General features: G+C 40.4%; 1 pseudogene; it reads right to left on the reverse strand.

Annotated features, from left to right (window-relative positions):
* Positions 1–1,394: 1,394 nt before the first annotated feature.
* On the reverse strand, positions 1,395–2,796 carry LOC116621589 (annotated as a pseudogene).
* Positions 2,797–13,781: the final 10,985 nt, after the last annotated feature.

Consider the following 13,781-nt stretch of genomic DNA (forward strand, 5'->3'; position numbering starts at 1 on the left):
GGTCCTGGGATCGAGTCCCGCATCGGGCTCCCTACTCCGCGGGGAGCCTGCTTCTCCCTCTGCCTCTGTCTCTCTCTCTGTCTCTCGTGAATAAATAAATAAAATCTTTAAAAAAAAAAAATTAGAAATTAAAGTGAAAGCAATTACATGCAAGTCTCTTGATTGCTCTCCAGTGTGCTTTCTCCAGAGAGTCTTCCCTCTCGTGTTCTTATAGACTTTTTTGAAATGAAAACTTGCCTGGCTCAGAAAGGATCCTGGATATTCTTTTGCACAGAACAAGAGAATGCTGATACTCCATAAGGTTTTGTTACTGACTTTCTTTTCTCTTTCTTTCTTTTTTTAAAGAATGCATTTCAGCCCACTTGCGTAACAAGCTATTTGCAGGTATTTTGAGACAAAGTTTGGAGAAGTATCCGATATAAGCATATTGAAGGACAAAGGCTACATAAAACTACATAAAAATGTCTCTACTGTTTAGATTTATGTTACTCTATTGCCATCTTCTGGTTTTATTCTAAAATGCATTTTATAAATATTAATCTGATTGTGCAGCTAGGCGAGAATCACCGTCATAGCATTATGTATTACAGGATGTGAATTCTGGAGGTTGCAACACAGCATGGCTTTAAACTAAGCTCTTCACCTTATCTGTGAGTTTACTTATTTGTTAACATATTATTAATTAAACAAGTTTTAATGAAACTGAGACTGAGTAGCCTGTGATAGAACGGCCATGGTCATTCCATCAGGAAAAACCAGAGCCTTAAGAAAAAAAAAAAAAAAGGCTTAGTTGAAGCCACCCAGGTGTTCCAGACATATGGCTTCCAGAATTTATCAGCACCCAGTTACATGCATTCTTTAGTGTTATATGAGGCACTTAATTAGCACTATTGGAATAGACATATAAAGCAATACAAGAAATATCTAGCCCTTGTCTACACCCTTCCACTCTTACACCCCACCATTCTGTCCTTTGAACTTTATGCCCAGCATTATTGACACATTGTAGTCAGCTGCACAAAAGCTGGACAATGTTACCCATCATCATACTTAAAACACTATAGCTATAATGCAACACAATAAACCCAAATGTATCTATAGGGCTCATTCCTTCATGAAAAATTTTAAAAACTGAAGTTGTACAGTCATGCTTTGTGAGACAAACCAGTGAGATGAAGCTGGCTCAGACCAAACCGGAGCAGACACCAGCCCCCACCACAACCCACATGAAGATGTTCTTATTCAATACAAACAAACGGCAACAATGGTAAATGCACTGAAACTTTCTGGGAGTCCTGGCTAGACTCTGACCAACCTATCATTCTTTTCATACCACCAGGGAAACAACAGGAACTCATCTGCTAATGCCAAAAATTATAAAGCTCTTAATCCAGTTAGAAATGACTACAACTGAGGACCTTTTCTCTAGCTAGCTGCTTCCCCAATTCAGAATCGTCTAGCAGGTTAATTTCAACATCACAGAAAGTTTCCTCCAGCTGGCCACACCATGGAGTGGTGACAAGGACAGCTTGAACGTGTTCTGTGCTCAGGCTGCTGGGCCTCCGGACTGCTTGTGTCCTGTGCACCTTGGTCCTGAGCATGCTGAGACTCAGCCAGCTGAGGATAAAAGGGACCTACAGCCAGTTGAGAGGCGTGTTGTTAACAAGATAATCCATCACATCATCTAAAGACTCCCTCATGTTCTGCAGCTGCCCCTTGCTGGAAGTGAGGAGGCCATCAGACACTTCCTTAAAGGAGGCAACATTGCAGAACCGTGAGTCGATGTCACCAGCCATCACCCCCAAGTGACTGGCCTGATCTTGGATGTTCTGTGGTGACCTTGGATGTGGGACAGCAGGGTGTGGCATGTGGTCTGGAGCTGCTAAGTCAGGTTGTGGGCAATAGCTAGAGGATGTGACTCAGTGTGTTCAGCACAGTGGGATTCGTCTGTATCATCATGGCCAATGCTTCTCTTCCACTCCACCCAGGAGACAGAGAACTTATCCTGAGCACCTTGAATTTTCCAGTTGGCACTATGCACATTCTTCCTGGCAAATTCAATCAGGTTAACAGGGAATGGAGCTGAGAAATGGTCTCTTTGCTTTTTTGCTTGGCTTCCTTACTCCTGTTGGAAGCCTGCTGGTAGGCACGTGAGTGGAGCTTGATAGACAGGGATCCCAGTCTAGTGTAATAACTTGGCTTCTGAACCATCTCAAACCCTTCAACTTTTTTTGCTTCTTTTTCTAGTTCTTTATCAGTGAGAGGGAGGTACTGGTCCACCAGCAACTCTGACTTGGTGAGCGCATGCTCTACTCCGCTGCTCACCAGCTGCATCATCCCACTTCCCAAGACTGTGTTAATGCTGCCACTGACCATAGACTTGGTCTTCTCCACATCGCCAGTGGTGGTGCTGGCCATGGAATCCTTGGCCCAGTCACAGTAGTTGTCACATCATCTTTTGCCCTGGTCATAGCACCTCTGGCATTGGCAAACCTGGTGTGTTGCCTGATTCAGAATAGGCAGTTTCTCTTCAATCCTATCTGGCCCCTTACAAGAGAGGTACTGACAACGGCGATTTGTGGCTCTAGCTTCTGGATGGTGGGCAGAGCACTCGTCACAGCCACGGAAGTGATGGTCTTCACACCCTTCCCTGCCATCTCTCATGCAGACTTCAAGCACAGGTACCGATCCTTTGTACTGATATAAGCCAAGGAGATGAGGTCGGATGTGGAGCTCACCAAGATGGCCTACCCGAGTCACCACACTCGGTTGTGGATCAACTGCAACAAATGCCATTTTTCTCCCTGGAGAAAGAAATCGACCAACAGCAGCCCAGAAGCCAAGGTCCAGCGAGTCCCATGCGGTCCAAGTTTTGGTTTTTTTTTAAATTTATTGATTTATTTGAGAGAGAGTGAGTGCAGGGGGGAGGTGCAGAGGGAGCCAGAAAGAGAAAATCTCAAGCAGACTCCCCACTGAGTGCAGAGCTCACCACCCAGGCTTGATTTCAAGACCCCACGATCATGACCTGAGCCGAAATCAAGAGTTGGATGCTTAACTGACTAAGCCCTCCAGGTGCTCAAAAGCAACTGAGTTTTTATTATCTATCTCATTTACAGTAAACTTTATGAGATCTTATTTCTAATACTTTGTCCCAGCATTCCTGTGGATTTTTTCACACAGGCAATCTTTATCTGCTAATAATAATAACTTTTGTACCTCCTATTCAATCTTTATAACTTTTGTCTTTTCCCAATTTTACCATTCTTTTTTATTTTTAAGATTTTATTATTTTTAAGTATCTCTACACCCAACGTGGAGCTTAAACTCAGAACCCTGAGATCAAGAGTCCCATGCTCTACTGACTGAACCAGCCAGGCACCCCCAAATTTTACCATTCTAATAACTAGAATTTAATTTTGGATAGAAGTGATATTAGAAAGGAAATTAAAGGCAATACTTCCGAGACTTCAACATGTATTGTAATATTTACTGCAGATTGTATTGTACATACCCTTTAACGGGTTTATGATGTTCCCTTCTTCTGGTTACTAAAAGTTTTTTATCATGATTGAACTTATATTTTATCAAATGGCCCTTTTATTCTCAATAAATTTTCCCTTACTTTGTTTCATATTGATACAGCGACATTAGCTTTCTACTGGTTCACTCTTAGCTAACATACTTTACATGTTTTTACTTCCAAACTTCCTAGGTCCTTATGTTTTAAGCATGTCTCTCATAAACAGCTTACAGTCAGTTTTTTTTTTTTTTAGTTTATTTTTGTTTTAGTGGTTTTAATCCAAACAGATAATCTGTCTTTCAACTGGCAAGCTTAATTCATTTACATTCCCTAGGATGTTGTTCATTTATTTGTGTCTTCTTTCCATCTTCTCAAAATATTTTTTCTATTGTTTCTTCAAACTACTTGTACATATATTTGCATAGAAAAAAAATTACTTGTTCACATATAGGAAAATTATGCATTTCTTTTCACTATTTTTTACCTGCTACCTTACTAAATTATTGTACAAAATAGTTTCTTTAGGTGATTTCTTAGGTTTCTAGATATATAATAATATCTGCAATTAGTCTTCCTTTCCTTTTCAATTTTTATGTTTATTTATTTATTCTTCTCTTGACTCCAGTAAAATGTTAAATAATAATGGCAATAATGGACAACCTTGTCTTATTCTTTTAAATTTTAGCCATTCTTATGGGTACATATTTGAAACCTAAACCCAAGTAAAGTCAGGTCAATAGTTATAAATCCTTAGGAAAGTATTTTGGTTTTTTTTTTTAAAGATTTTATTTCTTTGACAGAGAGAGACACAGCGAGAGAGGGAACACCAGCAGGGGGAGTGGGAGAGGGAGAAGGAGGCTTCCCGCTGAGCAGGGAGCCCTATGCCAGGCTCGATTCCAGGACCCTGGGATCATGACCTGAGCCGAAGGCAGATGCTTAACGACTGAGCCACCCAGGCACCCCGTTAGGAAAGTATTTTTCTCATACCCAGAGCCAGGTTGAGATACAAAAGCTTCCTTATCACCTACCTGCTTGTACTTGTGGATAAATTTTTTTTTTCTTTCTTTATTTTCCTTTTCTTCCTTCTCCTTCTTCTTCTTTTGAGATATAATTGCCATAGAACATTATATTAGTTCCAGGTGTCCAGGATAATGATTTGCTATATGTATATATTACAAAATGATCACGACAATAAGTCTAGTTAACATCCATCACCACATAGGTACAATTGATGAGAACTTTTAAGATCTACTCTTCGAGCAACAATAGGCATTTTCTTTGCCTTTTCACTTAGCATGTAGCCCTTTGAGGATTCCAATTTAATGCAGGATCTCGGTTTCAACTTCCCACCTTTTAGATAAACACTTAAATTCAAGCCCATAATTACCAAGATTAGGGAAGCTCCCGTCCTGCCTCCAAAGGCAACTACATTTCCAACTCCCACTTACTGTGTTATTTGTTTTCCTCTTCATTTTTGATGGCTGGGCTTTCCTTGACTTCCTTGTAATTCAACTATGAATTTTAATTTAAATCTTTAAGATGTGATATATAGCATAACAAATTTTAAATAAGCCATGAAAATTCTCTTACCCCAGTCCATCATCCACCCAGTTCCCACCATTACCCCTCCCCACAAATAACCCCAACAAGTAACCACTACTGCTTCTTGTATATCTTTCCAGACATTCTTTATACTTCTACAATCAAATAAAGGTACCATACCATACACATTATCCTGTACCTTGCTTTTTTTCTCACTTAATATATCTTGGGAGATCTTTCCACATTAATACATACAGTGCTTCCTCGTTTTTATATGGACATGTCACATTATATTGCATGACAGAACATAATTTAATTGATCAATTCCCTACATTTGTAATATTTACATTTTTCCCTATTACAAACTATGTTGCAAAGAATAATGTACCTATAGATCATTTACCGGGTATACAAGTATAGCTATAGGATAAATTCCCCAAAATTGTATTACAGAGTCAAAAGATATAGGCATTTGTGATTTTGACAATTATTACTAAATTGTCTTCTTTACAGGTTGTAACAATTTGCATTTCCCACCAACAATGCATAATCCTCTTAAGAGGTACTGCTGCTTACTTAGCAAAAGTCCATGGTGGTAAACTGGACAGGAATGATTAGCTCTGAGTTTGGGCTATATACCAGCTTGTGTACAGCCACTAAAAAGTTCAGTTGGTTTCTCCTTGCCCTGGTAGACTTCTCTGCTCACCTGGCTTCCAAGGCAACTGCCCCTAGGGCTAGAAATGGCTGCAGGTCTCTCTGATGTGCTGCCCAGGTTCTCTGTGGTTCACCACTTTCTCAAGTTCAGTTTACTCAATGTTCTTTATGTCCACAGTTCTTCAAAAGCTCTAAACACAAATACGATTGCTTTTTTGCCTATTTATCCAGATTTCCTCATTAGAGATGAAACAAGGGTCTTCCCTTCACATACCCTATTTAAAAGCTTTCTTGTCTTGTTTTTTTTTTTTTTTTTTTTTTAAGATTTCAGTTACTTATTTTAGAGAGCATGTGTGTGTGCACGTGAGCAGGGCGGGGCGGGGGGGGAGAATTTCAAGCAGACTCAGCACTGAGCACGGAGCCACTCCAGGGCTCAACACGGGGCTCAATCCCATGACCCTGAAATCATGACCTGAACAGAAATCAAGAGTCTGGCACCTAACCGATTGAGCCACCCAGGCGCCTTTTCTTACCTTCTTTTTGAAATGAAATGAAATACCTCTAGTGCTTCCCAATAATCATGATACTGGTTTGGGGGCTGAGATAGGATAGTTTATAATTTGAGGGATTATCCATCAATCTCTACTTTATTGAAAATTTTTTTATTCATCAATGTTTGTTGATTTTGTGAAAGACCTTTTAGTATACACAGAGAAAATAAGAAGAAAAATTTTGGAATACATTAGGCATTCTTATGCCAAAGGGAGTCAAGACTAAGGATGATGCCCAGGACTTAATTATGAGGGTGTCAGAGGTACAGAGGAGATTATATCCTCAATCCTGGTAAATCTAACTATTCCCTGATTAGAAAGGACTGAGAAGGGGGTGTCTGGGTGGCTCAGTTGGTTAAGCGTCTGCCTTTGGTCAGGTTATGATCTCCAGGTTCTAGGACTGAGCCCCACATGGGGCTCCCTGCTCAGCAGGGAGTCTGCTTCTCTCTCTCTCTCTCTCTCCCTCTGCCCCTCCCCACTGCTTGTTCTTTCTCTCTCTCAAATAAATAAAATATTTAAAAAAAAATAGAAAGGACTGAGACCCTGAAGAACTCTGGTTTGATGCGCTCAAAAATACTGCATCCCGGGGAGCGTGGGTGGCTCAATCGGTTGAGCATTGGACTCTCGGTTTCAGCTCAAGTCTTGGTCTCAGGGTCCTGGGAATGGGCCCTGCGTTGGGCTCTGTGCTCAGTGGGGAGTCTGAAAGATTCTCTTCCTCTGCCCCTCCCCCTGCTCCCTCTCCCTCTCTCATATAAATGGGTAAATCTTAAAAAAACAACAACAACAACAACAACATCAACAACAGAAACACACTGAATCCCAAATCCCCCCGAATCCTCTGGGCCCGCAGAAGTGGCCCACTCTTCAGTTAAAAACACTAATACTTAATGAAAAAAAGGCATTTCGGTAGGCCTGACTCACTGGCCTCCAGTTCATCTACTCTCTCTCTACCCTTCCTCCCTCCCTACTTCACCCTTTATAGCTTCCAGTCCTGCATTAAATCAATGGGGAGTTTACAACACAAGAGAATGACTTTCTTCCTGTGTGAAGAGAACACTAATCTCAGTAACTGCTGTTTAAATAATGTCACATGTTATTTAAGAGTAGAATGACTCATTGAACCAGTCTTACAGACTTAGAATCCACACCAGAGAAAATCTTAACGGTTCAAGGTAGAAGTGACAAGAAATGACAGATTTTTCCATAAACTATTCCATGGCTATTTCATGACTGTAAAGTGACCATATTTTCAACCACTTAATGAGCCATAGCTTCTATCAATATTCGAGTGAGATGTTACTTCCACATCTAATCTATTAATGCTGTGGTCTGAATGTTTGTGGCCTCCTCCCTCCACAAAATTCATTTATTGAAATCCCAACCCAATGTGATGGTATTAGGAGATGGGGCCTTTGGGAAGTGCTTTGGTCATAAGGGTGGACCTCTCATAAATGGGATTTGTGCCTTTATATAAGAGGCTCCAGAAGGATCTCTTGTCCCTTCCACCACGTGAGGATAAAATGAGAAGTCTGTAATCTGGAAGAGAGACCTCACCTGACTGTCCTGGTACTCCCATCTTGGACTTCCCACCTCCAAAACTGTGAGAAATAAATTTCTGTTGTTTATAAGCTACCCGATCCATGGTATTTTGTTATGGCAGCCTGAATGGACTAAGATAGTTGGCAAACCCTGTCAATTATATCTCTAAAAATATATATATTGAGAATCCATTCATTTCCTTCCATCCCCACTACATCTGTTTCTGGGCGGTCATCATCTCTCACCTACAAGAGCACAGTAACCTCTTAACTGGGATCCACAGAACCACTCACCAATCCCTTTGCCACAAATGTAAACAATCACTCCACTCCCCTGCTTACAACCCCTCCCTGGCCCCCCCCTTTTTTTTTTTTTAAGATTTTATTTATTTATTTGACAGAGAGAGACACAGCAAGAAAGGGAACACAAGCAGGGGGAGTGGGAGAGGGAGAAGCAGGCTTCCCGTGGAGCAGGGAGCCCGATGCGATGCGTGGCTCCATCCCAGGACCCTGGGATCATGACCTGCGCCAAAGGCAGACGCTTAACGACTGAGCCACCCAGGCGTGTCCTGGCCCCTTTTTGATGCTAAAATAAAAAATCAAGTCCTTATCCTGGGTTCCAATGCCCTGCCTGACTTGGCCACAGATTGCTGCCCCCTCCCCACCATCTCACACCACCCTCCCACTCACTCATTACATTGCATTCCAAACATGCCAAATCTTCAAGCTGTTCTCCCTCCAGGCGTTCCCTCCAGGCTTTGTTCCTGCTCTTCTCTCTGCCTGGAAGGTAGAGATGATCCACAAAAGGAAAAACCATCTACTACTCTATTTTGTGATCTCATATATCTTTTTACTTTAACCAAGAAATAATGTATCCATTGAGAATCCACGTCTTAAAACTAATGGGATAGGTAAGAAAGAAAAATGCGAGGTGGGGGAGGAGTAATGTAGACAGTGCTGTATCACAGCATGCTAATGAGCATGTATTTAGTATTGGATGGGCAAGATAAGGAACAAGAAAATAAGCCCCTACCCCTCCAGCCTCCTCTTTTTCCCACTTGAGAGAGATTTAAGAGCCGTGAACTACAGGGAACTTCTCTTCAGGCTAAAGTGCTAGCCAATACATGACTGTGCTCCCTCATTTATAAATGTACACATTTTAAAGCTGTCATATTTAATGTCATTTTCCTGCTAAAATCAAGAATTAGACCACTGGTAAAGAAAATAAAAAAAGAATTAGACCACTGGTTGGTCTAATGATGGAGTGATTCTAGATGATTCTAGATGGAGCAGGAAACTGAATTAGGCATGAATAGGTTTATTCACAAGCATCCACCCTCCTAGAACTATGTTTCAGGGAAATGCATTACTTAACCCTAATTATTGGATCTTTATAATTCTGACAGCTTTCAAAACAAGAATTCTATAGCTTCATATTCAGGAACAAAATCTGCATTATTTACTTTCTATAGCTGTAATTGCTGTTTTACCCTTGCTTCAAGTCAAAAGAAAGATCATACAAGTGGGGAGCATGAAATAAGAGGGCACACTTCTAGCCTGGCCAGCTCGTTGAGTTCCCACTGAAAATGAGTGAAGCAAGTACCACCAGGATTCTAACAGAATTCTAAATTTTCAGTATATATTAAGCAGGTTCTCCAGAGAAACAGAAACAGTAGTATATATACCTATATCAATAAGAAATAGGCTCATGTGATGATGGAATAGAAGGAAACAATGGAATATAAGGAAAAGTAGATAAGCACCCACTGTAGATATTCAGCATTTATTCACTCATGTAGTAAGTATTCACTGAACACTTAACCATACACAAGACAAATGTGGCAGTAAGACAAGACAATGCTGCACTCATCAGAATTCTATTAAAAAAGATACTTTATAAGCATAATGGCTAACATTTCTTTGCTACTGATTATGCTCCAGATCCTATAAATGTTTTATTCACATGCATTTGTCATTTACTCTTCACAAATGTAAATTAATCCTCATATTTTAAAAATTACATGTGAAGGAAATGCAGTAGGCTAAATAATGGCTTCCCAAAGATGTCCCTGTCCTAATCCACAGAACGTGTACATATGTTAATTTATGTGGTAAAATTATTGCAGAAATGATTAAATTAAGAGCAGTGGATTCTGGATTCCAGATGAGCCCAATGTAATCACAAAGGTCCTTCCTTATAAGGAAGGAAGGAGGAGGATCCAACTCATTAGTAGATGTGAAGACAGAAGCAGAATGGAGTGGTTGAAGAGGCCACGAACCAAGAAATGAAGGCAATTTTTAGAGGATGAAATAGGTGAGGAAAGAGATCTCTCCCTAGAGGCTCCCACGCCTGTCAACATCCTTGATGTTAGCCCAGTGAAATTTACTTGTCTTTGGACTTCTGGAAGGGTAAGGTAATAAATCTGTGCTGTGTTAAGCCACTAAATTTGTGGTAATTTGTTATGCCAGCAAAAGGAAACTAATACAGGAAGACAGAACTTTTAGGAGGTGGGTGCAGTAAACCGCTGGTTCTCGATTTGGGCTCTACCTTCCAGTGACCGATTCATGAAATCTTCTATGGGAGCAAGTTATTTTGAACATGTTCCTCAAGTGCCTCCAATACACATTTGAGTAAAAGCTTTTGATAGGTAAATGAGAGCTCAGCACTCTCTCTTAAAATTTCATGCAGGACATAGAACTTCCAGGCAAAAACAACATTCCATTGCATGCGTTTCCCTGATTATTTATAACTTTCCTAAGTTGTTACTTCTGCTACCAACTGACATTAAACATTGTAACTAAGTATACTGAAGAGAAAGTCAAAATCCTAAAAAGTGCAATTTTACAAAGAGGTTTTTACTGCTTTGTAGATTTATCTCTTCATAGATCACAGATGGAGGCATGTTGCCAATGCAGGTTTCCCCCCACTTTCTGTGTTTGCATTAGGCCACTTGGCTTTTATAAAAGACCCAACATCAGTACTTGTTTTCACTAACTGAAAGAAATCAGAAAAGGATTTTCACCTTTATGATGAAAGGTGAAAAGCGAAAATAGCATTGTTTGTTTTGCAGCGAGCTGTGATTGAACAGGTGCACACCCCATGCAGCTAGAGAGCACCCCAAGTTCCTTCCCCAGGGATCACACAGCAGCTCACCATCAAGTCCTATAGATTTGAACTCTCTCTGTGAGCATCTGTGCTTTATCACAATTTATTTTGTGCATCCTTTAGCAAGGTGTGTCCTAAGGTATCAAATAAGCCTAAGAGAGGTTATTTTTGGGGGTTGGGGAATGCTCAAAATTTTTTGCATGTAAATTAATAGTTATTGCTTCTATGTCGCTCATAGGAATATGCTATTTTTGAATAGTGGGGGAAACCTGTATTCTTTAAGACTTTTTGACTTTGCATTTTATCTTTTGTACATATCTAAAACTTTCACTTAGTCTTTTTGTATATGTTTTTTGATATTTAATTACGAAAAAACAAAACCCCCCTACCTGTATAGGTCCCTCTATACTCCACCTCCGTATATCTCAAAGTCCTTATGAATCCATTCATTCTTCCTTTATTAGATCACTTACTCACTTGGACTCAACGAAATCATTGAACGTTTAGCAAGTGCAAGACTCCCCTCTACACATGTAATTCTTTGTACTTGTGGAGATAAACAGACAAATAAGAACTAGTCCTTACCATCAAGAAACTTATTTCCTGTATGATTTATCAGCAATTTGTAAATACCTTTATAGCTGCACGTTTTACATGAGATTACAATTGTTTATCTCTGTGTCTCTCCTAAGACAGCTCTTGTGGGTAGGGAGCAGGTCATATCCATCTTTATATCTGTGGCATTCAATAAATGTGTGCTTTCATATGTTCCTGATTGAATGAATGAACCTAAAAGGAGACTAAGGTAAACACAAAGAAAATCCACTCTACAAATCAAAGAGAATATGGAAAATCATATTTAATTGGGAGGATTTACCAGATGGAGATGGTGGACATGGCAGCGTCAGGGCGGTAAGGTCACTAACCTTTTTTTTTTTTTTTTTTCCACCTGAACACAAAGGAAGACAGTATTTTCTAGCCTTCTCAATCTTGATGGGGAGATGTGAGGCCATGTGGGGTCATGTGACTAGTTATGGCCCATGGGACATGAGTCAAAGGAATGTAGGCTACTCCCAGGCTCAGCCCCTGAAGTCAGTCTCCACTTAGATTTTCTGCTCCTTTTTTTTTTTTTCTTCTTCTTCTTTCTCAACAACCCTAGAGCTCACAAATCAAAGACACTGGTGTTACAAAATGGAAAGATCTGGGTACCTAAATGTCTGCATGTAGTCAACCGCCTCCCTCCCTACCACTTTCATTACGAATTGTGATATAAGCAAACATTAAACTTTTATTGTATCGAGCTCTTGAAATGTTGGGATTGTTTATTAAAGTAGTTCGGCTCTGGCTCATACAGAAGAGGACGGCTTTCCAGGCAAAGGGAGGCATGGAAACAAAAGCAAAAAGGTAGGAAAAGATATTAAATGGTTGCAAAGTATAAGAAAGAAAAGAGTCTCTCTCTCTCAAAAAAAAAAAAAAAAATCTTAAAAAAAAAAAAAAAAGGAGAGAAGGGCACCTGGGTGGCTCAGTTGGTTAAACATCTGCCTTTGGCTCTGGTCATGATCTCAAAGTCCTGGCATCCAGTCCAGCATCGGGCTCCCTGCTCAGCGGGGAGTATGCTTCTCCCTCTGCCCCTCCCCCCACTCATGCTCACTCTCTCCTTCTCTCTCTCTCTCTCAAAAATAAATTTTTTTAAAAATCTTAAAAAAAAAAAAAAAAAGAAAGAAAGAAAGAAGAATCAGAAGAAATCAACCCTAATGAAAAACAGAGTCAGATGCCAGGAGGGCTTTGACTGATGAACTAATCTGAAAGAAAATGAAGAGCAATAGTTTTCTAAAAGTGACACAATCGTGACACAATCAAAATAGTATTTTAGGAAGTATAACCTAGCAGCAGTGCAATCTGGACAAAACTTTAAGTTCTTTTGATGGGATGAAATGACGACTCAAGTTAGATTTTCAGAAAAGAGAATTAGTAACTCCCATAGCTGAAGAGTCAGGCATAGCTGGATTGAGGGGTTCAACAGGACTCTGGACTCCATCTCTCTCTCTAGATTACTCAGCTTTCCCCTCTAATGGTTTTATTTGCAAGACATGATGTTCCCCAGTGACTCCAATCTTACTTTCTATTTACATCAAGTCCAGCAGAATGAGATTCTCTTTCCCAACTCAGAAATGAGTTTATTTTTAGAAAGCATGATTAACATGTGCAGCTCAAAATAAACCCTGTGCTTAGGTCCAGAGCACATGCTCTGGGCTGCAAGAGAATAGAAACTGTTGGTGAGGGAAATTTTAGGGAGGAAAATTTTTCCTTTTTTCCCTTCTATGTTCTTGGCTGATCTAATAATTAAACTGACATAATACAAACCAACAGGAGAAAAATGTAATTTCATACATATGGGAACTCATAAAAATGAGACTCAAAGAAGTAACCAAAGCAGGCAGCTTTTATACCTTTTAGACAAACAATAAACTTGTGAAGAATCGACAATATAAAGAAGTTGGGGTTTGGGGTAGCACATGAATGAAGCAGTAACAAGGCCTGTTTATACAGCTTTCTCAGACCTGAATTTCCTACCTCTGACAATAAGGATGCTTTCTGGAGGCACCTTCTGGGTGCAGGGAGGGTAGCCTTCACAAGAGGAATTTATTTCCTGCTTTCAGGGGGGCAAAGGATGGTCAGGGTGTCCTTCTGGTACCAGCTGTTTAAGTAACTTTGACTCAGAATAATCAATATGCTGGGCACCTGGGTGGCTCAGTCGGTTAAGCCTCTGCCTTCGGCTGAGGTCATGATCCCAGGCGCCTGGGATCCAGTCCTGCATTGGGCTCCCTGCTCTGCAGGGAATCTGCTTCTCCCTCTGACGCTACCCCCAC

This window comes from Phoca vitulina, unplaced genomic scaffold, assembly GCF_004348235.1.
Source record: "Phoca vitulina isolate PV1807 unplaced genomic scaffold, GSC_HSeal_1.0 scaffold1, whole genome shotgun sequence".
NCBI classification, from domain to species: domain Eukaryota; kingdom Metazoa; phylum Chordata; class Mammalia; order Carnivora; family Phocidae; genus Phoca; species Phoca vitulina.